The sequence below is a fragment of the Perognathus longimembris genome, chromosome 2, assembly GCF_023159225.1.
Source record: "Perognathus longimembris pacificus isolate PPM17 chromosome 2, ASM2315922v1, whole genome shotgun sequence".
NCBI classification, from domain to species: Eukaryota; Metazoa; Chordata; class Mammalia; order Rodentia; family Heteromyidae; genus Perognathus; species Perognathus longimembris.
In genome coordinates this window covers 22,019,256-22,044,623 of record NC_063162.1, presented here as the reverse complement: position 1 = coordinate 22,044,623, position 25,368 = coordinate 22,019,256, and the positions used below count along the sequence as shown (strand labels likewise).

The window sequence follows — 25,368 nt, the reverse complement described above, 5'->3', positions numbered from 1 at the left end:
TAGTGGCTCACACCTGTAATCCTAGCTACTCAAGAGGCCACATCTGAGGATTGTGGTTGTAAGCCAGTGCAGGCAGGAAAAGTCCAGAGAGACTATTACTTCCAATTAACCACTAAAAAGGCTAGAAGTGAAATAGTGGCTCAAGTGGTGGAGTGCTAGCAAGAAAGAAGCTCAGGGACAGCACACAGACCCTGAGTTCAAACCCAGTACCAACTGACAGACAGACAGACATAAGACATACACCCACTGCCACCATGGTCAAACCCAGTTGAGGCCAACATAAAAGCCAGAGGAATGAGGGCAAATAACTTATTTATTAATGTAAGAGGAGCTATGTAATAGGAGGGAGTTGCTGCTATAGTTATGCTTATATTGGGATAGTCAGACCTTAAAATACAAATAGTTTGTATGTAGTAACAGAAAGGATGTATGGGGCTGGGAATGTGGCTTAGTGGTAGAGTGCTTGCCTAGCATGCATGAAGCCCTGGGTTCAATTCCTTAGTACCACATACACAGATAAAGCTAGAAGTGGCCCTGTGGCTCAAGTGGTAGAGTGCTAGCCTTGAGCAAAAGAAGTTCAGGGGTCAGTACCTAAGCCCTGTGTTCAAGCCCCAGGACTGGCAAAAAAAAAAAGGTGCGAAGGAGGCTTCTCTTGTTGGAAGTTAACTTCTTTTTTTTGGCCAGTCCTGGGCCTTGAACTCAGGGCCTGAGCACTGTCCCTGGCTTCTTTTTGCTCAAGGCTACCACTCTGCCACTTGAGCCACAGCGCCACTTCTGGCCGTTTTCTGTATATGTGGTGCTGGGGAATTGAACCCAGGGCCTCATGTATACAAGGCAAGCACTCTTGCCACTAGGCCATATCCCCAGCCCGAAGGTTAACTTCCTAATGTTAGAAATATACTCTCCAAGAACCATTGGAATCACAATGGTAGACAGGGAAATGAACAGTTGTCTCAATAATACAAAATTTACTTTTGCAGAAAGGTTCACCACCACCAAAATCTGGCAAAGCAAGCCCACAGAATAGGCAGGCTGCCCCTCTATCCCTAAGGCAGCAGGCCTTGCCACTTGGTTTGGATTGCTTGGGTTCAGGTTCACAATCTGTTAGTTTGAGTAGGTTAAAATGTATTTACATAAGATGACTTTGAAATCAGAGTAACCATACCCAAGTAATATAAAAATTTATACTCACACCCTCTTAATAATCTGAGGTATATCTTAATTCCACCTGGTAGAGAAACTAGTTCAAGACAAACTCTTACATTTCAAAAACCCTTATTCCAAAGCAGTTCTCCTTCCTTCCTTCCTTCCTTCCTTCCTCCTTCCCTCCCTCCCTCCCTCCCTCCCTCCCTCCCTCCCTCCCTCCCTCGCTTTCTTTCTCTCTTTTCTCCAGTCCTGGGGCTTGGGACTCAGGGCCTGAGCACTGTCCCTGGCTTCTTTTCATTCAAGGCTAGCACTCTACTCCTTGAGCCACAGCGCCACTTCTGACTTTTTCTGTTTATGTGGTACTGAGGAATCAAACCCAAGGGCTTCATGCATGCTAGGCAAGCACTGTGCCACTAGCCACATCCCCAGTCTTGAAAAGACAGTTTTTCTGACATTGAAGAGCTAATAATATTCTCTTGCCTGACGTCAACAATATCTCTGAGTGCATAATTCAGTAATTGGTTTTTCTTTTTTTTTTTCTTCTGGTCCTGGGGCTTGAACTCAGGGCCTAGGTGCTGTCACTGACCTTTTGTGCGCAAGGCTAGTAGTACTCTACCACTTGAGCCACAGGCCCACTTCTAGCATTTTCCTAATGCTCAGTTGGAGATGAGTCTCAGATTTTTCCTGTGCTGTCTGGCTTCAGACCACAGTCCTCAGCTCTCAACCCCTAAGTAGCCACCTGTGCCTGGCTTTATCTTTTTGTTCTCATTGACCTACATACCAGCTATCTACCTTATGGTACCCACCTCCCAACAGAGACTGCCCCCTTCCAGGAGGAAACTTTCTAACAGAGACCATTTGGACTCCAGTGTGGCATCATTGCAGCACCCCACCCAGGTTGAGGGAGGAGGATTTTGAATTTGAAGCTAGCCTAGGCTAATCCAGGGTATTCTTGGTTGCATTGCAACCTACGTCTAAGGCTAAAACAGAAACGAAGACTACTTGTTTCTCTATCTTATTCTTATGGCATTTGAATCATGAAGGAAATAGGTTTTGTTTTTGTTTTTTCTTTTGCTGGGGGCTAGGTGGAATCAAGATCTTGAGGGCTGGGAATAATGTGTCTTAGTGGTTGGTCTAGCATGCATGAAGCCCTGGGTTCAATTTTTCAGTGCCATATAAAGCAGAAAAGGCCTGGCTTAGGTTTTGAACTCTGCTTGGGTGCTGTCCATGAACTTTTTTTTAAATTCAAGGCTGGCACTCTACCACTTGAGCCACAGCTCTCCTTGTGCTTCTGGCCTTTCTGGTAGTTAGTTGGAGATAAGAGCTTCCTGGACTTTTCTGCCTTGGCTGGCTTCAAAAGCATGGTCCTCAGATCTCAGCTTTCTGAGTAGCTAGGATTATAAGCATTAGCCACCATGGTCCTGCCTTTGTGTTTGTAGTTTGATTTTGAAAGTCATTAACTGACAATTCTCATGTCTCTGTTTCCAGAGTAGTTGGGATTATAAGTATGTACCACCATGTGGGTCCTTTTTTGCTTCCTTTATGTCTATTATATAGTACTGTGATGTTTTCCCCACTTTTCATGTAAAGAAACTGATTTCAGGAAAGGTTAAGTAACTTGCTCAAAGTCACTTTGCCATAAAGGAATCTGAGATCAAACCCAGGCAGTCTCATTCAAAAAGCCTCACAGTCTAAACAATGAGCTTTAGTAGAATGCTTTCTTCCTTGTTGGGTGGTAGCAAGAGGGGAAAGTTACTGTGCAGATTTACATAGTGATTTCCTGATCATGTGAATTACTGACTAAATAAGTGACTTTACAGTTCTCATAATATCATTGTACCCAAATGAGCCCCTGTTTAATCTCTAGTACCACAAGAGAGAAAGGGAAGGAGGGAAGGAGAGAAAGAAAGGGAGAGAACAAGAAGAAGAGAGGAAGAAAGAAAAAGAAAACTTCAAAATCTATCAGGCAATAATAGATATTACTATGAACTCATAGATTTGATGGGTGATTCAGATAGGCTTAATTGGGTGTCTCAAGCAGTCCTACCTAGTAGTTTGAGAATCTTGACTAAGGAGGCAGTGGCTTCTCAGGGAAAATTCTTCTCATAGCCACTTTAAAGGCACTAGAGAGCAAGTAGCTCCACTCCTAACCCCCCACCCCCTTTGTGGTTACTGAGGATTGAGCCAGGTTTTCAAGCTCTTCTACTTGAGCCATATCCCCAACCCTCAGTTTTGATTCCCAGGCTGGCATGGAATAATATGTCTTTTTTTAAATTTTATTTTCCAGCCAGTCTTGGGGCTTGAACTCAGGGCCTGAGCACTGTCCCTGGCTTCTTTTTGCTCAAGGCTAGCACTCTACCACTTGAGCCACAGTGCTACTTCTGGCTTATTCTGTGTATGTGGTGCTGAGGAATTGAACCCAGGGTTTCATGCATGCTACGCAAGCACTCTACTGCTAGGCCACATTCCCAGCCCCAATAATATGTCTTTTAATGTTGGTTGTATTACCTTTGCTGATACTCTGTTGACCAAAGCAAGTCATGTGGTCATGTCCAAAATCAAATGGGGAAATGAGTAATTTGAACAAAACTGTATTACAGTAGCAATAGTCTATTAAAATAATGTAGTACAAAGTTGATTCATGCAAGGATGATGAGATGCTTGTTATGACAACTATTATACTTACCGTTCTCCATTGTCACTTTTCTTTTTTTTTTTTTTTTGGCCAGTCCTGGGGCTTAAACTCCAGGGCCTAGGCACTGTGTCTCTGAGCTTCCACTTGAGCCACAGCACCACTTCTGGCTTTTTCTGTTTATGTGGTGCTGAGGAATCTAACCCAGGGCTTCATGCATGCTAGGCAAGCACTCTTCCACTAAGCCACATTCCCAGCCCCCTCCTTGAGACTCTTATCTGTGCTAAAACTACCAAGAAAGCTGGAAGTAGAGTTGTAGCTCAAGTGGTAGAACACTGACCTTGAGCACAAAAGCTCAGGGATAGTGCCTAGGCCCAGAGTTCAAATCCCCAGACAGGAAAAGAAAAAAAGAATCAGAGTAGATTGTTTCAAATTTCATCATAGTAGAAACTTTGTATGGAAGGTGCATATCATCTTTATGATAAAGTCTATGCATACCATCTCTCTCTTTCTCTCTCCCTCTTTCTCTCTTTTTGCCAGTCCTGGGGCTTGAACTCACAGCCTGGGCACTGACTCTGAGCTTCTTTTGCTGAAGGCTTAGCACTCTACCACTTGAGCCACAGCACCACTTGTAGCTTTTTCTTTTTATTTGGTACTGGGGAATTGAACCCAGGGCTTCACGCATGCTAGGCAAGCACTCTACACTTAGCCACATTCCCAGCCCTCATCTCTTTTCTTTTCTTTTTTTTTTTTTTTTTGGCCAGTCCTGGGGCTTGGACTCAGGGCCTGATCACTGTCCCTGGCTTCTTCTTGCTCAAGGCTAGCACTCTGCCACTTGAGCCACAGTGCCACTTCTGGCCATTTTCTGTATATGTGGTGCTGGGGAATCAAACCCAGGGCCTCATGTATCCGAGGCAAGCACTCTTGCCACTAGGCCATATCCCCAGCCCTCATCTCTTTTCTTGACATATTAAAAGAAGCCCATCAACAAAGTATAAATATGTTAAAATCAAATGTGATGATGTAAAATTTAAAAAAAAAAATTGAGTCAAGTACCAGTGATTCACTCCTGTAATCCCTACAGAGGAGACTAAAATCTGAGGATCCTGTTTGGAAGCTAGCCCAGGCAGGAAACTTTTGGAAACTGTTATCTCTAATTAATCAACTAAAAACCACAAGTGGAACTGTGGCTTAACTGGTAGAGAGCAACAACCTTGAGTGAAAAAGCTAGGGTACATTGTGCAGGCTAAGAGTTCAAGCCCTAGTAACAGCACAAAAAAAATATTAGGGGCTGGGAATATTGCCTAGTGGCAAGAGTGCTTGCCTCATATACATGAAGCCCTGGGTTCAATTCCCCAGCACCACATATATAGAAAATGGCCAGAAGTGGTGCTATGGCTCAAGTGGCAGAGTGCTAGCCTTGAGCAAAAAGAAGCCAGGGACAGTGCTCAGGCCCAGAGTCTAAGGCCCAGGACTGGCCAAAAAAAAAAAAAAAAATTAAACTGAGTTTTATCAATGTCTTCTAGAAAGATACCTTTTGAAAGCATTCATATGTAAGAGTTAGAAGTTAGGTTTACCTCATTTTGACCTGTTCTTTTTCAATCTATGTTTAAAATGCAAGGAAAGTGCATTAGAATTCCTATCAGAGCAACTGAAACTTTAACTTAACTATGGAAGCCTGAATAAGATACTCCTTTTTTTCCCCCTACTCAAAGATGCTCCTTGAAATGCTTCTGTTAAGTGTAGGAATGTTCTGATGATTATCTTTTTAATTAAAATGAGAAATCTTTGTTTAAAGTGGCATTCGTTTTTTTACGGCCTGTTACAGTCTCTGTAACAATCATTTCTTAAGTCTGAACGTTTTATTTCCAGGAATCCATTTATATAAAACTATGTTTAGACTTAATTAAGGAATGATTCTTACAAAGCTTGTAAATAGCCAGGGAAAAAAGGGACAGAAAATAAAACTGACATTCACATTTAACAAAATGATTGTTACAAGGTATGTAATAAGCTATAAAAATACAATAAAGCTCTTTTTATAAGAGTTCATATTTTTGATCCTTGTTTTCAAAGGTATTTAAGAAAAATATCAAAACTCTGCCAAGTGACATGTATTGTTGAGTGGACTAATGGTGATTTGTTTGTAACCAGCAGTATAGGAATTTCTCTGGTCTTGTTAGTAGTATGTTTCTTTGAAATATCTTGCACTTGGTTTTAGTTTAGATTGGAATTAAATTTACATGTGCTATATAGTGTGCATAAGACCGGGCTCTCAGGTTCTACTTTGTAGAAGTCTTAAGTCATTAAGTTGTATTAACCTCTCCAAAGCTCATTTTCCTTATTTGGAAAGCAAAGGTAATACCTACTTTTGTATCAAAGAGCTATTATGAAATAACACAGGGTCTCCCTATGTAACCCAGGCTGGCCTTGAATGAATTCATGACCCGCCTGCCTCAGCCTCCCAAGGACTGGGATTATATGTAGATGCCCCATACCTGATTTTTTTCTTCCTTTTATTTATATCATCCAGATGTTTTCCAGATGTATTTGTATCACTTGGGAAAACATTTTTGAAGAGATGTTGCTTGGGCTTCTCTTGGGAAAACATTTTTGAAGAGATGTTGCTTGGGCTTCTCTTGGAATTTTCATTCTTTAGTTGTTGGATGAGAGTATAAAATTACTCATCCATACACTTTGAGGACCACTGTATATCTTTTAAGCCAATCCTTCACTTATAGATTATTTTGTCCAGTCTAAGTTGAAGTTTGTACTAGTGGACTTTGACAAATGTTGGGAAAAATTTGACAACTGGATGAATTACTGAATTGGATTTTATTCACTTTGCTAGCCAAAATTGTCTGTTGCCACACATTGGTGGCTCCCACCTGTAATCCTAAATACTCAGGAGGCTGAGATCTGAGGATCATAGTTCAAAACCAGCCTGGGCAGGAAAGTCTTATCTCCAATTAACTAGCAGAAAACTGGAAGAGCTTAGGGACAACACTCAGGCTTTGAGTTCAGGGACAACACCCAGGCTTTTGAGTTTAAGCCCATGATTGCAAAAATAAAAAAGGCTGTTTTTAAACTTACTTTAGCATTTGTATTTGTTGAATTTTTCTTTTTTTTTTTTTTGCCTTGGACTCAGGGCCTGAGCACTGTCCCTGGCTTCTTTTTGCTCAAGGCTAGCACTCTGCCACTTGAGTCACAGCGCCACTTCTGGCCATTTTCTGTATATGTGGTGCTGGGGAATCGAACCCAGGGCTTCATGTATACAAGGCAAGCGCTCTTGCCACTAGGCTATATCCCCAGCCCCTGAATTTTCTTTATATCAGTGGAAACAAAGCAAAACAATACCAAAACCAACCTCTGATCTCTATTTAAACCAACTGGGTAGTTATCTATAGTAGTTACTTTGGGGAAAGCTTCAGGTGTGTACATGATCTTTGTTATATTCTGCAGGAACTTGGTTCAGTTGAGTCTGTAGTTAGTAAAAGCAAGTGGCAAATTTGTCATGTCACAGGCATTTTTACTTTCATATAAGTTAGCCAGCTTGCTTTCTCCCTTGCTTCCTCTATCTGAAATACTATAAACATGAGTGAGAAGAGGATGACCTTAACATTGGTTTCCCAGGCTAAATCGCAGCCTTCAAGCAGCTATTTCTTTTCAAATAAAAAGTTTAATTTCACGCCCTGATTAGCTAATAAGTGCAGGTGGATATTTATTTTATGTGGCTAAAGTGATCTGGCTTTGGAAATTACTTGCCAGTCAGCAGAACTATAATTTCTTACCAGTAGTTGTTGGTAAATTTCAGTTCTTGTTAGTGAGTTCGTTGTCTTTTCTTTTTCTGTCTTATTGCCAGTATTAGGGCTTGAACTCGAGACCCAAGTGCTGCCCCTCAGCTTTTTAAAAAGCTCAAGGCTGCCTCTCTGTATATCACCTTTATAACAACAACAACAACAACAACAACAAAAAGCTCAAGGCTAGAGCTCCAGTAGTTAAGTCACAGCTCCATTTCTGGCGCGCGCGCGCGCGCGTGTGTGTGTGTGTGTGTGTGTGTGTGTGTGTGTGCGTGTGTGTGTGTGTTGGTTGTGGGGTTTAAACTCAGAGCCTGGATATTGTTCCTGAACTTTTTAGCTCAAGGCTGCAACTCTACCATTTGAGCCACAGCGCCCCTTCCAGCTTTTTTGGTGGTTAGCAGGAGATAAGAATCTCACAGATTTTACTGTTCTAGCTGGCTTCAAACCATGATCTCTAAATCTCAGCTTCCTGAGTAGCTAGGATTGTAGACATGAGCCACTATTGCCCCGCAACCTTGCTGGGTTAGAGACTTCCCTAAAAAAATCATTTGTGTGTTATAAGATCTTCTGTCAGCTGGGCATCGGTGGCTCACGCCTGTAATCCTAGCTACTCAGCAGGCTGAGATCTAAGGATCGAGGTTCAAAGCCAGCCTGGGCAGGAAAATCAGTGAGACTCTTATCTCCAATTAACCACCAGAAAACCAGAAGTGGCGCTGTGGCCCAAGTGGTAGAGCGCTAGCCTTGAGCTGAAGAGCTCAGGGACAGCACCCAGGCCCAGAGTTCAGGCCTCACAACCAGCACCACCACCACCAAAAAAAAAAAATCCTTGTCAGTCATGTGCATATATTTTGCATCTAATACTAAGAGATTCAGCAATCCTTTAATCCTGTAGGCCTAGGTTAAGAGCCCTTGAATTACCCTTATTTTTGATTGTTGCATAATGCAGTTACTGCAAAGTCTTTGTTAATTATCATTTTAATATGACCATTTTGTGACTTAATAAGGGTCTGGCTGTAAGGTCCAAGCATCATAAAATGTCACTGGGATGCTAATGAAATGTTGAGATGGTTGTTTGGTAGTGTCACAGAAAATGGTACAAAGATGAGTTGGCTGGTGGTTATTAAAAAATCCTACTGGAACATCCTGTTCTTAATATTTTCATTCCCTTAGCTACTCACGCAAGCAGCCACAATTTATCCCTGTCTACAGTGATGAAATTTTACTTGTCAGGAGTATGTGGATAGATATGCTTAAATTCTTTGATATCTGTGCTAGTGATATTTCCAGGATCTTTTCTGCTTTCATCCATTTTATTAGAGAAGTAGTATGACCAAGCAAATGCCCAGCAAGGTCAGTTTACCCCAGTGAGTGCATTTTACATCTAGGAGCATTTGAAATAGACTATTCTATCAAGGTCAACCTTAAACACTGTCAGCATGTTCAGTTATTTATACTCTGCAGTTCTGGGAGACTTGTAAACATTTATCTTCTCTTTTTCTGCATCCTCTTAAGGTATCAGCACAGGGACTGCTATCCATCTAGTTAGCTCATTCAAGAAAAAGTAGTTTGTGATCATTTTTAGATGAACAGTATACTCTGACCAAAAATACTTGCTTGGTTAGAATTTACTTTGTAAATATCACCGTACTACATGGAAAAAAATTTTTTATGTGATATCAGAGGATAGTATCATGGATTATTCTTTCCTTTAAAAAAAGGAGCAAATGGGCTGGGAATATGGCCCAGTGGTAGAGTGCTCGCCTCATATACATGAAGCCGTGAGTGCCATTCCTCAGCACCACATATATAGAAAAGGCCAGACATGGCGCTGTGGCTCAAGTGGCAGAGTGCTAGCCTTGAGCAAAAAGAAGCCAGGGACAGTGCTCAGGCCCTGAGTTCAAGTCCCAGGACTGGCCAAACAAAAGAAAGGAAAAAAAAAAAAGGAAACAGGAGCAAATAGAGACCTGAAAACTTGTACAATTTATCCAAGGTTACAGGTGCAAGCCTGGCTGGTACTCTTTAAACTTTTTCTTTTGTTTGTGGTTGAGTTTGTTTCTTCCACCAAACGTAGACTTTAGTGTGTGTGTGTGTGTGTGTGTGTGTGTGTGTGTGTGCTTTGGTGACTTGTTTAAAAAAGCCTTTCCCCGGGGCTGGGAATATGGCCTAGTGGCAAAAGTGCTTGCCTCATATACATTAAGCCCTGGGCTCAATTCCCCAGCACCACATATATAGAAAACGGCCAGAAGTGGCACTGTGGTTCAAGTGGCAGAGTGCTAGCCTTGAGCAAAAAGAAGCCAGGGACAGTGCTCAGGCCCCAAGTCCAAGGCCCAGGAATGGCAAAAAAGAAAAAAAAAAGCCTTTCCTACTCTAAGCTTATTAAGCATCTCATTCTCTACTAGAAGTTTTATAGTTTTACCTTTTACATTGAGAATTTTTCTATCTAGACTTGCTTTTTGGATTTGTTATGAGGAATGGATTCCATAGTGTGTGTGTGTGTGTGTGTGTGTGCGCGTGCTAGTACTGGAGCTTGAAGTTAGGGCTTCATACTGGCTAGGTAGGTACTTTATCTATTTAGCTATACCTTCAGCCCATTTTGCTTTATTTGTTTGAAAGGACCTCACAGTTACTGGGCTGGTTCTCTACCATTTGAGCCACAGCTCCAGCTATGTTTTCTTCTTTCCAGGTAATGTTCAAGATAAGGTCTCCAGAAATTTTCTGTCTGAGCTGGCCTCAGATTGTGGTCCTTCTACTCTAAGCCTCCTGAGCAGCTAGGATTATACAGGTATGAGCAACTGGCACCCAAAATTATTTGGACTTGGTGCTTGTGGCTCATGCCTATACTCCAAGCTACTCAACAGCTAGTATCTGAGGATAATGATTTGAAGCCAGCCAGGATAGAAAAACCCCTGAGACTTTTTTTTTTTTTTTTTTGTCGGTCATGAAGCTTGAACTCAGAGTTCAAAAACAAGAAAACAAAAACCAAACAAACCCAAATTGGAGCTGTGGCTCAAGTAGTAGGGAAAAAAAGCTTAGGGACAGCCCGCAGGCCTCAAGTTCAAGCCCCAGGTACTGACAAAAAAAAATGTTTATTTTGAATGTCCATCCTGACTATTTTTGTTTTCTTTAAATTATTTTTATTAATTTTACTTTTTTATTTGTTTTTTGGTTGTGGGGCTTGAACTCAGGACCTGGGTGCTATTCCTATACTCTCCTTGCTCAAGGCTGGTCCTCTACCACTTTGAGCCATAGCTCTACTTTAGGTTTTCTCGGTGTTTAATTGGAGATAAGACTTAATTGGAGATAAGACGGACTTTCTTGCCAAGGCTAGCTTTCAACTGTGATTTCAGGCCTCAGCCTCCTGAGTAGCTAGAACTACAGGTGTGAGCCAACATTTGTTGTTGTTGTTGTTGGTGGTGGTGTTTGTTTTTGCTTTTGTGTTTTTTTAGGGGGAACAAGATGGGACACAGAAAGGGAGGGAGGGAGGGAGGGCGAACAAATGCAATAATGCTATAAAGTATTCACTATGTGGAAAATGAACTGTGTAGCTTGTAGGTAGGGATGGAAGTGGGAAACAAAGAAGGAGTAAAATTGTCCAAAAAGAGAAATGTACTCATTACCTGACTTAGGAAATGATAACTCCTCTGTAAAACAGCTTAATAATAATAAAATTATATTTAAAATTATTTAGTTTTGCTTACACATGCTTTTCATTTTTGAGGGGGAAATGGGGAAGAGTGCCTACTCAAATTCATCTTATTTGAAATGCAAGCATCGAGTAAAGCTTCAGGGGACATTAGAAGCAATTTCAAATTCTTCTGGGAAATCAGCCATTTCAGAAAGTTCATGTGCACTTTTTTCATGTTGGAGTAAAGAAATGAAGGTGCCTGTTTCCTTGAAGAAAACAGAATAGTGTTGGATACACTGAAAAAAGCCATGCTGGAGAAAAGGGAAGTGATTATGCTTCCACTTATACATGGTTTTCAAAACATCTGGTACAGAGTTGGATGCCAAGGGGCTCATGTCTGTAATCTTAGTTACTCAAGGGGTTGAGACCTGGAAGATTGAGGTTCAGTGCTAGTCCAGGCAGAAAAATCATGAGACTTTTTTTTTTTTTGTCCATTGTGGGCTTGAACTCAGGGCCTGGGCACTATGCCTCAGCTCTTTTGCACAAGGCTAGTGCTCTATCACTTTGAGCCACAGCACCACTTCCAGTTTTCTGGTGGTTAATTGGAGATGAGTCTCACAGACTTTCCTACCCCAGCTGCTTTAAACCGTGAACTGCAGATCTCAGCCTCCTGAGTAGCTAGGATACTACAAATATTTATAAGGGTAGGTGAGGGACCGTATAGATATCTTAGGTATATACAGGACTCTTAATCCTTGAAGTATTATTATTATTTTATTTTTATTTTTGGTTGGTCATAGGGCTTGAACTCTGAGCCTAGGCCCTGGCCCCTGCCTGAGCTCTTCAGCTCAAGGCTAGCACTCTACCACTTTGAGCCACAGCGCCACTTCTGGTTTTCTGGTAGTTAATTGGAGATGAGTCTTACAGGCTTTCCTGCCCAGGCAGGCTGGCTTTGAACTGTGATCCTCAGATCTCAGCCTCCTGAATAGCTAGGATTACAGGAATGAGCCATCTGCACCCTGCCAAGAAGTATTCTTTGTATTATGTACTTTGCCTGGCTTGTGGATTTCACTTCTATTGGGGACATTAGTTCATTCCTGACTTAAAAGTTTTTCTGTATTAGGACTCAGTAATCTCATGTCAAAAAAAAAAGCAGTTTTTCTACTTTTACCCCGTATGACAAAGTAGTCACAAACTGACCAGTAGTTGTTAGTAAAACAAAAACTAGGAACAAAGGGGAAAAACAAAGATGGCTTTTGTCCAGAGAAAGTATAGATGAAAATTCTTGAGAAGAGTGGCAGAAGTATAAATCCTGGAACCTGAAATTCCCTATGCCAACTCATGTCTAGGCATGACAGGGTCAGTGGATTCCAGTAGTTATAACAGCAATGGTATAAATCTGAACATATGTCCACTCATATAGACAATCTTAGAAGCTTCTGTTAAGCAGTGTTCTTAGTGACTCAGAGTAGTGACTAAGAATGCTGGGACATACAAGTACAAGCAATTCACTGATTCTCTCAAAGTGTATCACTATATTACATTATTACCTAAATTCACATTATTAGGTTCTAATGAAACTATATCATCTTGCTTACAGCATAAGACCTATTGACTTCTACTAATTTAGATGTCATTGCAAGGTATAGGGAATTTTCGCAAAAGCAGATCAGGGTTTGATGGTTTTTCTTCCGAGGGTCTAGCTAAGGGCACTTACCATTGTAGTCTATATTGTTCTTGTCTATTTATATGCTTTTTGTTTAATATCCTTTGTCCTGCTGTTCCTTTTTTCTCAGCCTTACCTCCAAATAGTGTAGCTGCTATTTTGATTGAGCTGCTTTTCATTATTGGCTTTTTCTTTTTTCATTGTTATTGCTTTGGAGGTCTACATTTCCCTGACTGCAGGAAAAAAAAATACTACAGAAAAAAATTAGGATTTAGTAATTATTTTTGTTTTTAATATCTATAAACCCTTTAATACCTATAAATCTTAACATGCACAGTTATATTTTTAATTTTGTTAATGTTACAAAAGTGATATATAGAGGGGATACAGTTAATAAGTTAGCAAAGAGTACATTTCTTTTTGGACAGTGTCACCCCTTCCCTTGCTCTCTGTTTTTCCCTCCTGTCCCCACCCACAGGTACATTTTATTTTCAACTTCGGAATAGCAGTGGATTTTTTGACTCACAAATGGAATTGAAAAATTTATTGCCATAAAAAGCTTTAATTTTTTTGATCTTTATGTTTGGTTAAATAAATTATATTTTTCAGTTGATTGCATACTATAACATTTATTAAATTATATGAATTGTGATTAAAATTAAAATGTGTCTTGTTATATTAATATGAAAATTAGTTATCTTGCAAAAAATAGTACAATTTTGTAAATCTTATTTGCCTGTAGGGCACTAGTGGGAAATTTAGTAATACTAACATGTTTTTCTTTCTTGGTGCGTGCTCTCTCTGTCTCTCTGTCTCTGGCTTGAATACAGGACGTGAACGCTGTTACTGAGCTCTTTTGCTCAAGGCTAGTATTCTACCACTTGAGGCACAATTCCACTTTTGGCTTTTTTGTTGTTGTTGTCATCACTAATTGGAGAAAAGAGTCTCACAGATTTTACTGCCTGGGGCTGTGTCTTTGAACTGAGATCTTTGGATCTCAGCTTCCCAAGTAGCTAGGACTATAGCCATGAACCAACAGTGCCTGGCAATGTTTTTTCTTAAACGAGAATCATATTTCTGTTTTGTTTGTAAACAACAAATATATAAGTATCTTTGCCTGTTTATAGGATGGGAGAAGTTTGTAATTTTTCCTTATTAGCCAATTAAAATTATAAGGGATCTAAATGTAGTGATTGTAGTGATTGAAGCTGTTAGAGATACCCCTTTGCGTACACAAAGTCCTTGTTACTGTCAAACTTAGGTATTGTGATAATTAATAATTTTTATTGTTATAAAGGTAATGTACAGAGGGTTTACACTCTTAAAAGCATTATAAAATTGTGAGCTCTTGAAAGTCCATACTCTGCTGGGAATGTGGCTTAATAGTAGAGTGCTTGCCTAGCATGCATGAAGTCATGGGTTCGATTCCTCAGTACCACATAAACAGAAAAAACTGGAGGTGGTGTTGTGACTCAAGTGCTGTCCTTGAGCAAAAGGAGCTCAGTGCTCAGGCCCTATGTTCACGCCGGTAATCCAAGCTACTCAGGAGTCTTAATGTCTGAGGATCATTGTTCAAAGCCATCCTGGGCAGGAAAGTTAGTGAGACTCTTATTTCCAATTAAGCACCAAAAAAGCAAGAAGTAGAGCTGTGACTTAAGTAGTAGATAATTAACCTTGAGCAAGAAAACTATAGGAAGGCATCCAGGCCCTGAGTTCAAGCCCAATGACCCCATCACCAACAAAAAGCTAGAAGTAGAGCGGGCACTGTTGGCTCATACCTATAATCTCAGCTATTTGAGAGGCTGCGATCCTGGTCACAGTTCAAAGCTAGCCCAGCTCCTACTACCAGAAAACTGGAGTGCTAGCCTTGAGCAAAAAGTGTTCAGGCCCAAGCCCCATAACTGACCAAAAACAAAATTTATGCTCAGACCAGCCGCTGGTGGCTCACACCTATAATCCTAGCTATTCAGGAGGCAGAGATCTTAATTCAAAGTCAGCCTAGGCAGTAAAAAGTTCCTCTAAAATGTTTTAAAGTTATATTAAAGTTTAATTAAAAATTTGTGTGCAAATTCTTTAATTTTTTTCTTTATGGAGAAATCCTGTATCCTGAAGAATACAGTCCTAATGTAAAATTGTTACATATTGAGTTTTGTTTTTGGTAATTGTTACATATTGGAGAAAAGCTGAATGATGTATTGTTACAGCAACTCAAATGGGGAAAATGAAAACAGCACAGATAAGCTGCATCCTGTTGGCATAGAAACCATAGTTGTGAAAATGATTAAAGCTGGTCTAGAAAGGACATAGTGCAGCTTGTAGTCTGTTGAAAGAAAATGGTGTAAGGAAAGACAGAAAATTGGTTCTAGACAAAAGTAAAGTCCTTCTGGTGTCACAGTTACTATTACCATTGTGTAATTACCTTTCTAATTATATTCCAATTCAGTTTTATTGCCTCAGGTCATAATGATGACATGAGGAAAAGATAAATGTAATAATAAGTGGTAGGCTGGCACTCTACCACTTGAGCACAACCCCACTCCTGGTTTTTTGGTGGTTGATTGTCGATAAGAGTCTCTCAGGTTTTTCTGCCCAGGCTGGCTTTGAATTGGGAGCCTCTGGCCTCCTTAGTAAGTAGGATTACTAGAGTAATAGAGTAGAACTAGAGTAATAACTATACGAAAATGTTGTGAATAAAGAGCTGTAGCACATTTAGAAAGAAATCAGTTGGAATTTTTTTCTTTAGAATTAGTTTTTTTGTGTGTGCTGGTCTTGGGGCTATAACTCAAGGGCTTGTGCTATCCTTGAGTTTTCGTGGTCAAGGCTAGCTCTCTACCACTTCATCCACAGCTTCACTTCTGACTTTTTGGAACTTCATTGGAGATAAGAGTTTCATAGATTTTTGTACTCAGGCTGGCTTTGATCTACGATCCTCAGATTACCACCTCTTGAATAGCTAGGATTACAGGTGTAATGCTGGCTCCCAGCAGAATGACTTTTCTTTAAAAGTGTTTTCCTTTGTTTCCTCTTTCCCTTGTTTCTCATTTTATTCATTAAGCTACTGCTTAATTCTTTTTTTTTGTGGGGGGGGGGGGGGGCGGGTCAGTCCTGGGGCTTGAACTCAGGGCCTGGGCACTGTCCTTGAGCTGCTTTTGCTCAAGGCTAGCACTCAACCACTTGAGCCACACCGCCACTTCTGGCTTTTTCTGTTTATGTGGCACTGAGGAATTGAACCCATGGCTTCATACATGCTAGGCAAGCACTCTACCACTAAGCCACATTCTCAGCCCTACATTTCTTTTAAAAAATGTCACCCCTCCCCTCGCTTTCTTAGTTTTTCCCTCCCATCCCTACCCCCAGGTTGTATAGTTCATTTTCAACAGTGTCTAGGTGAGTACTACTGTTGCATTTGTTCACCCTTTGTTTTTCCATTTCATTGTCTCCCCTTCCCTCCCAAAGATATGTAAATAAAGAACCCTCCTCTTACCCTCCCCCAAACATAAATGAACAAACAAAAGACAAAAAGAAAAGATGAAAACAGCTACAAAAAAAAACTTATTTTTCGGGGCTGGGGATATAGCCTAGTGGCAAGAGTGCCTGCCTCGGATACACGAGGCCCTAGGTTCGATTCCCCAGCACCACATACACAGAAAACGGCCAGAAGCGGCGCTGTGGCTCATGTGGCAGAGTGCTAGCCTTGAGCAGGAAGAAGCCAGGGACAGTGCTCAGGCCCTGAGTCCAAGGCCCAGGACTGGCCAAAAAAAAAAAAAAACTTATTTTTCCATTTCTAGGAGTTCATTTTCTTCTTTTAACCTCCTTGCTGATCATATTTGTAGTAAGTGGTAAACTCAACAAAAACTAATATGGCAATTTATGAAGTATCAAGTGTAGCATTATGATTCAAACGAACAGATAGATTGGATGGTAAATGATAAGCATCCGTTAGGTGTAAAGAAATTAAATTTTAGCTGTATCTTCCAAACTTTCTCTGTAATTAGAGCTTTATTTTAAATGCCATTATTTATTTTTCAACTTCTACTTGCCCATCAAAGCAAAATGTTTCATCTAGCAGAGGAGAGACATGTTAGGAATAAACCTGATGAAAGCTGTGTTCTTTGTTCAGCAGCTGGCTGCTTGCACAGGTTTTTGTAGTAATGGATTCGGCATCTCTATATTAGAGTATTGATCTGCTGCTTGGTAGGTACGAAGTATCCCAGTAGCAATGTATTAAAGTGGTTGAAGAGCAGTTTATATTACAAATGGGATGGGGGAGGATGGAGTTCTGCAAGGCTGGGCATGGACACATGCTATAAATATTCCATAAAACTTAAGGTTTTTATCTGAAAACTCATGTTTAAATTCCCATATTTTCATTCTCATTGTTGAACAAACATTACGTCAACACTAGCGAATATACTAATACCATTACTTTTAACTTTTTATTAGAGGTTTGGCATTTAAACCCTTTTGGTGAAGTTTTCATATTTAATGGTCTTGTGTTATAGTTGAAAATTGGATTGACCATGTCAGTTAGGACACTTGCTTAGCTTGTCCAAGACTTAGCACTACTTCCCCCCAAAAGAGCCAATTATGAGAAATAATACCATAAAAACTGTACTTTAAAGTAAGAAATTGAGCATTTTCTGTCAGAATCCAAATATTAATGTTGATTTTGTTACACGTCAGTTGATAAGTCACCTCTATATTTTATTATTGCTTGACAAACCAAAATCTGTCTTTTCACCTATAGGTTTAGGAAAGAAATCTTTTGTTATAAGACTAGATATAATTGGGGAGAGACCTAATGTAATGTGAGGTGTGTGTGTGTGTGTGTGTGTGTGTGTGTGTGTGTGTGTGTGTGTGTGTGTATGTGTATGTATAATTTTTTTTTTTTGCCAATTCTGGTGCTTGGACTTAGGGCCTGAGCACTGCCTCTATCTTCTTTTTGCTCAAGGCTAACACTCTACCACTTGATCCGCAGTGCCACTTTTCTGTTTATGTGGTGCTGAGGAATCAAAACCCACGGCTTCATGCATGCAAAGCAAGCACTCCACTGCCAAGCCATGTTCCCAGCCCCCTAATGATTTTTTTTAATGATTTGTAACAAATTAGTCTCTCTTTGCTGTTGTTAGATGGTAGGTCATATATTACTCATGGTGTAAATCACACAGATTTGGCTACTAAATGATTCCACTATACCAGCTGACAGCTCAGAGACTCAATGGGTTAAGAGTTTGGAAATTAAGTTTGACTCTACCTATTATATTCTATCGTGCTTTGATACTGTATCACTATTGGGACATAATGATGCCTGTCACTTAATCTCCCTTTGCTTTAACTTGTCTTGGAATACAAGTTTTTAAAGCTAGTTTGTAAACCTGTAAAAAATGAATTACATTAGTGTATGGTATTTAGATTAGTGTCCAAAAATGGACAGTAGCATCACATTGTACATTTGAGATATACTAGTTTGCATCTTGGCTTGTGATAAATTGGATTGGAAAACTTGTGTTCTTTATTTTCCTGAAAGAAGAAAGATTATTTGGTTTATTCATCATACCTCATTTCACAATTTCTTGTCACATTTCACTTGCTTCCAAAATACTCATTTTGGATCCTTCTTGTGAATATGTAACTCCTAATATTAATGTCCTGAGAGAGGAGAATTTTTTTATTTAACCTTAGTAATAACCACACCATCATAGAAAATGTCCTCACAACATATCAAGCAATCAAATAGCGAATAAACCTATTCTCCTGCTAAATTCCTTATACTGGATGGGGAGAGTAGATAATGTTCATCTTTGTTACTTACCAGAGAACATGACACTTGGTCTTTGAAATAGTTATTTATTTCATATATTGTAGCTGCCAATCAGAGATTTGCAAATACTGAAGTAATAAACATTCTGCTGAAAACGAGTTTCTTCCCTCTGCTGGTTTGTGTTGTCCAGGAAATCAGATATAATATGGTGGTATTTATTTATCTAGGCATTTATTCTTTCTAATGAGTAAGTAATTTTCTTTTTTCTACTCCCCCACAGAAGTTAAATTAAGGAGTACTCAGGAGACTTGGTTTGCAGCCATTGAAATGCTGTTTGATATCAGAGGATCCCTTCCATGAGGAGGCTCTCCCTTTCCTTAAGACCATTTCAGGCCAGGTGCCAGTGGCTTACATCTGTAGTCCTAACTACTCAGGACGCTGAGATCTGAGGATCTCTGTTCAAAGACAGCTCTGGCAGGAAAGTCCTTAAGACTTTTACTTCTGATTAACCAACACAAAGGCCAGAAGTGAAGCTGTGGCTCAAGTGGTTAAGCACTAGCGTTGAGTGAAAAAGCTAAGAGACAATGCCCGGCCCTGTTTTTTTTCTGGTGTCAGTTGTAGGCTTGAACTCTGGGCCTGGGCACTGTCCCTGAGCTCTTCAGCTCAAGGCTAGTGCTCTACCACTTGAGCCATAGCACCACTTCTGGTTTTTCTGGTGGTTAATTGAAGATAGGAGTCTCATCGACTTTCGTGCCTGGGCTGGCTTTGAACCACGATCCTCAGATCTCAGCCTCCTGAATAACTAGAATTACAGGCTTGAGCCACCTGCACCCTGTCAGGCTCTGAGTTTTAAACCCCTTTACTTGAACCCAAAATACCCTCAAGAAACTCCAAACAAAACAACAATAAAAACAACTGCTTTTGAGCTTGTTTTTAGAGCAAACACATTCATAAAATAGGAAGATATATTTTGAGTAAAGTAGGAGGTTTTGTCTTCCTACCCTAGCAAAAAATTTTACTGTTTACCTGAAAAGTGAGGGACAGTAAGGCTAAATGACAGCCAGCCCAACCTGAGTATGTGGATTATTAACATGCTACCAGCCTTTGTTGGGTTATAGCAATTGCCCCAAACATGTAACTCTATCTGGGGGAGTGTTGCAAATGCCTTTTTTCAAAGTGGAAAACTGCTTCAACTTTTATTTACCCCTCTAGTTAAAATCAAGTTTCCTTTTTTCTGTTTCCTCCTTTCTGCTCTTCCCCCACCCTTCTCTATCCTCCATCTCTCAGAAATATATAAAGTCTAATCTTCCCAATGAGCACTGTGGTCATTTAAAATTTGTGTAGAGGCCAGCTCCACATTATCAAAAATTGTGTTGTAACCCCATGATTCCCAGGCCTCAGCTGGTGGCCTAGTTATTTCAAATAATATTTAGTGCAATAAATCCTAAGGCAATAAAAGAATTTGGGCAGTCCCTTAGAGCTTATTGCAATGGGATTTGACATGAATTTAGTGCAGTGAATTTTCAGCATAACGTGTGTGTGTGTGTGTTTGTGTGTGTGTGTGTGTGTATGTGTAGAGAGAGCGCGCGCGCTGTCCCTGGGGCTTGAACTCAGGGCCTGGGTGTGCTGTCCCTGAGCTTTTATGCTCAAGGCTAGTGATCTACCACTTGAGTGACAGCTCTGCTTGTAGTTTTTGTGATACTTAATTGGAGATAAAAGTCTCATGAACTTTCCTGCCCAGGCTGGCTTTGAACATTGATCCTCTGATCTCAGCCTCTGAGCATCTAGGATTACAGGTGTGGGCCACCAGTGTTTGGCTTCAAATAATTTTTTTTTTTTGTGGTATGATTTAAAAGGTCTTTAAGTACAGATATAGGCAGTTGAATTTATAAAATCTAGTCTGTAGTAATTGAAGATTGACCATTACCAAGAGAAAAGGTCACTTCAAAAATACAGGAATCTGGGCTGGGAATATGGCCTAGTGGCAAGAGTGCTTGCCTCCTATACATGAAGCTCTCGGTTCGATTCCCCAGCACCACATATATGGAAAACGGCCAGAAGGGGCACTGTGGCTCAGGTGGCAGAGTGCTAGCCTTGAGTGGGAAGAAACCAGGGACGGTGCTCAGGCCCTGAGTTCAAGGCCCAGGACTGGCCCCCCCCCCCAAAAAAAAAAATACAGGAATCTACATCAGGCAGTTTTTAACAATGTGGCAAATAAAGTACAATGAACACTGAATTTGTTCTTACAGAGTAAGGGCTATGCCTGTAGTCCTAGCTACTCAGGAGGCTGAGATCCTGAGGATCATGGTTTAAAGCCAGCCAGGGCAGGAAAATACCTGAGACTCTTTTATCTCCAATTTACTACTAGAAAAGTTGTAAGTAGCTGTGCTCAAAAGGTAGAGCATGAGCCTTGAGCAAAATCCTGAGAGACAGCACCCAGGCCCTGAGTTTAAGCCCTTGAACCAAACCAAACCAAACAAAAAATAAACTAATCTTTCAGCTGGGGAAATGGTCAGGGACAGTGTCCAAACCCCGGGCCCTGAACACAAAAAATAATTTTTTTTTCAAATTCAACAATCCACGGCAAAACCAGACATAAACCAGAATACAACTTCTGTTAGTTAATACAAATGAAATCAAAACAAAGCACAGTTGTGTTTGGCAACTAAGAAAAGAAGAATGTTGATGTTAGAAAGATTGGGTTGTTATCTTGTACTTTGTAATGTTTATTTCATGTCAATGACTTTTCAGACCTTTTGTTTTCTTTGCTGAGGCAAAATAGTGAAAATGTTTTTATAGAAAGTTGGGAAAAAAGTATATTAATTTGCTTTGGGTCATTCTAGTCTCTGTGGTAAATTTATAATTAGGAAGGCCTTTTTAAGACTGTGTTCTAGTCTCACAGGTACACAGCTACTCCATATCTGGCAAATCTAAATTCATATGTGAGGAGGTTATGTTTTTTTAAAGCATATTATTTACACAATTCACTGGAATGGCTCCTTTGGAAGTTGGGTGGCTCTCTTATGTAATTATGTACTTAGTAACCCGTTCTACACAGCAGTAGAAATTCAAGTAAGAAAAATTTACTGCTAATGCATAGTTATTAGAATTTTAAAGCATTTGTTTGTTCACAATTCTAGTTTATCAGACTATTTGACTAATTGTATATTTAATAAATAGTAATTCAATGAAATTTATTGTAAAAGGCATCCAGGTTTGAATTTTAATGGTTCTGAATATGCACTGGGAGCTATTCTCCTTCTCCCTTGTCTAGCAGCATTTCAGTTGAAGTTGTATGGTGAAATCAATAATTTCTATTTTAAAAATCCTTATTAGAAGTTATTAGAAATAGACTTAAATCATTTTATCCATTTTACCAGTGCTGAACCTGAGGTACACAGGTATTACATGAAATTCTCAAGTTTATATAATTGGTTTTAGGACAAGTGTGCACTCATGGATTAATTAGTATCTGCTTCTTTTCAGTTGTCATCATAATCTAGCAGCTCATTTTACCGGGGACTTCTTGCATGCTCTAGGCTTCCAGAAGTTAAAAAACAATATGTATTTGTAAGATAGCACATACAAAAATAATATCAAACTAGTAATAATCCTAATTTGGCTAGAGTTTTCTAACATTTATAAATGTCAATGTGTGCCAGTTAACCCTTTGTATTGTATTTTTCTACTAGATTACAATTTCTTTTTTTTTTTTTTTTTTTTTTTTTGCCAGTCTTGGGCTTGGACTCAGGGCCTGAGCACTGTCCCTGGCTTCTTTTTGCTCAAGGCTAGCACTCTGCCACTTGAGCCACAGCGCCACTTCTGGCCGTTTTCTATATATGTGGTGCTGGGGAATCGAACCCAGGGCTTCAAGTATACAAGGCAAGCACTCTTGCCACTAGGCCATATTCCCAGCCCCTAGATTACAATTTCTTTAAAGACTCTTTAGTCTCCTTTTATGTTAAGAGTTAACCTGGTTTTATTTGGAAAACTAAAATATTTCCCCCCATGATGGATGGCTTTGTTGGTATCTTTTAAAAATACTTGCCTTGGGGCTGGGAACGTGGCTTAGTATACGAGGCAAGCACTCTTGCTACTAAGCCATATTCCTAGCCCCCAGGAAAACTTTTTTCCTTAATGTAAATTTTTTCCTCTGGGACATCTTCATATTCTTTTTTATAACCAGCTTCCTCATTTAGGCTAATAAATACTCCTTTAAAAAAAAAAAAAAAGAAATCCTGGGGCTTGAACTCCTTTTGCTCAAGGCTAGTACTCTACCACTAAGCCACATTCCTAGCCCCTAAATTCCACTTTGCTAACTTCCTTATAATATCTGGAGACCACTAAATGATGGCATTATCAACATCACTGTGATCAACTATTTTTCTCTTTGAATTCATCTTTCAAACTTCAATTTTTGGCCAGACCAGTGGTTCATGCCTAGCTACTCACAAGTCTCTTTTTTAACTATTTATCTGTTAGCTGATTCTCACTTTTGTCTTTTTTTCCCCCTCAAAATATCATAGAAGGAAACAGTGAATCTAAACATTGTCATCTACATATGAACTTGATTAACAGATGTGTGGTGACTCACCAACAAACTGGAAGAACTAACTGATCACAGCCTACATTTGTTTGCTACATACTGAGCTAGCAAAGAAGTTTTTTCTTTACAAAGTTAGAGTTAACATACTATGGCAGCTTGAAATTTGAAACATGTTGGTGGAGAAAGGACTGGTATTATTATTTAAATGCACTGTGTTAACTGAAATTAATGTACAGTCAAATGAGCAAAATGAGGACTTATAGAATATTAAAGGAATATGAACTGTGAATAAAAGACAAACGAAACTTCAGATTCTACCATAGGATACTAACTTGTATCAAACTCACATCATAGATTAAGAAAACTAGATAAAATATGTGGGAGATGGAGTAAATATTTTTAAAATTGGGGGCTGGAAGCAAATCTCAGATCATAGACCATCAGCCAATGAGCGCAAATGACAGATTGAGTTTGAATCGCGATCTCAGACAAGAAAATAAAAATTTGACTATTAACAATGCAATCTTGTAATCCTTGATAGGAAGGAAACAAGATAAAAATTAAAATGTGCTATCCTTCTACATAGAGGTACTTTCCAGCCTATATCACCAGAGCGAAAAGAGTGCAGCTACTTACTGAAAGAAACAGAAGAATTTATTGGGGACTAGATTAGGTTAAAAAAAAAACCCCAGCAACAACAAAGAATGAGACATACAGAAAAACCCACCACACACCACATTAAGATGGCAATTCAAAAAAATAAAAAGCCATCTAGATATATTAAAAAGTGCTTTATCATAAAAGTACAAAATAATCCTGTGATAGAAAATAGTGAGTGCTAGGAAGGATGTGAATGAAAAACTGGAACTCTTGCACATTGCTGGCAGGAATATAAAATAGTTCAGCAACAGTGGAAAAAATATTTGGCATTTCCTAAGAAAGTTAAACATAAAATCACCATATGGGCAGTCTAAGGAATTGTCATTCTAGGTATATACCCAAAAGAATTTAATAGTTACCCAACTACATGTAATACATATCTTCATAGCAGCATGATTTGAAACAGCCAAAAGTATACAATGTCAATGAACAAATTTTAGTGTATGTACAATGAAATATTAGACACAAATTCAGACCCAAAAACAAATGATACACAACATTTCTCCAACATGTTATGCTAAGTAATTTAAGCCAGATACAAAGATCAAAGATACAACCTAGGGGCTGAGAATGTGGTTTAGTGGTAGACTGCTTGCCTAGCATGAAGCCCTAGGTTCATTTCCTCAGTGCCACATAAACAGAAAAATCCAGAAGTGGCAGTGTGGCTCATGTGGTAGAATGCCACCCTTGAGCAAAAAGAAGCTCAGGGACAGTGCTCAGGCTTGAGTGTGCTAGCCTTGAGCAAAAAGAAGCCAGGGACAGTGCTCAGGCCCCGACTTCAAGCCCTAGGACTGGCAAAAAATAAATAAATAAATAAATTACAGAAATAAAAGTACAGCAAATATTCTTTGGGGCTGGGGATATAGCCTAGTGGCAAGAGTGCCTGCCTCGGATACACGAGGCCCTAGGTTCGATTCCCCAGCACCACATATACAGAAAACAGCCAGAAGTGGCACTGTGGCTCAAGTGGCAGAGTGCTAGCCTTGAGCGGGAAGAAGCCAGGGACAGTGCTCAGGCCCTGAGTTCAAGGCCCAGGACTGGCCAAAAAAAAAAAAAAAAAGTACAGCAAATATTCTTTAAAAAATAAAAAAGTTCTCCTGGAGTTATTTCACAACATTGAAAAGGGAAAGGATAAAATGTTAGTAGATGACTTCAACAATAGCTTGCTAAGGCATAGTAAAATTTCTTGCTTTGTATGTTTGCAGAAATTCTTCAGCTGGGTGCTGATCCTAATCAGGTGGCCATTTAGAGCCAACACAGGCAAATAATCCACAAAAAAAAAAAAGCAGCAAAAAATATAAAAATGGAGATGTGTCTCCCAGCCCAGAGCAGAAAAAGCTGAGTTAGACTTGATAATTTTCATCGGCTTTTTGGAAAACTGTGGTTGGGTTACTTTTGCCCACTTTTCTTTATAGGAGTTGAAATGTTCACTTTTCATTTTGTGATTTTCTGTATGTTCCATTGTTCTCATCATTTTCCCATCCTTGATCTCTGGTTTAGCATAGTGATTTTCTCTTCTTTTTGTTTCTGCT

General features: G+C 39.7%; 1 protein-coding gene across 8 annotated transcripts in view; it reads left to right on the top strand.

The window, feature by feature from the left end:
• Positions 1 to 25,368, top strand: part of Btrc (beta-transducin repeat containing E3 ubiquitin protein ligase) — a 157,326-nt gene that overhangs the window by 5,430 nt on the left and 126,528 nt on the right. For 2 of the 8 annotated variants that reach the window (XM_048338417.1, XM_048338414.1), the window contains exon 2: positions 10,262 to 10,360. The exons of the other annotated variants lie outside the window; for them this stretch is intronic. The gene's annotated coding sequence lies outside the window, so the exon portion shown is untranslated. The remainder of the gene's footprint in view (positions 1 to 10,261; positions 10,361 to 25,368) is intronic. 8 annotated transcript variants of the gene reach the window in all.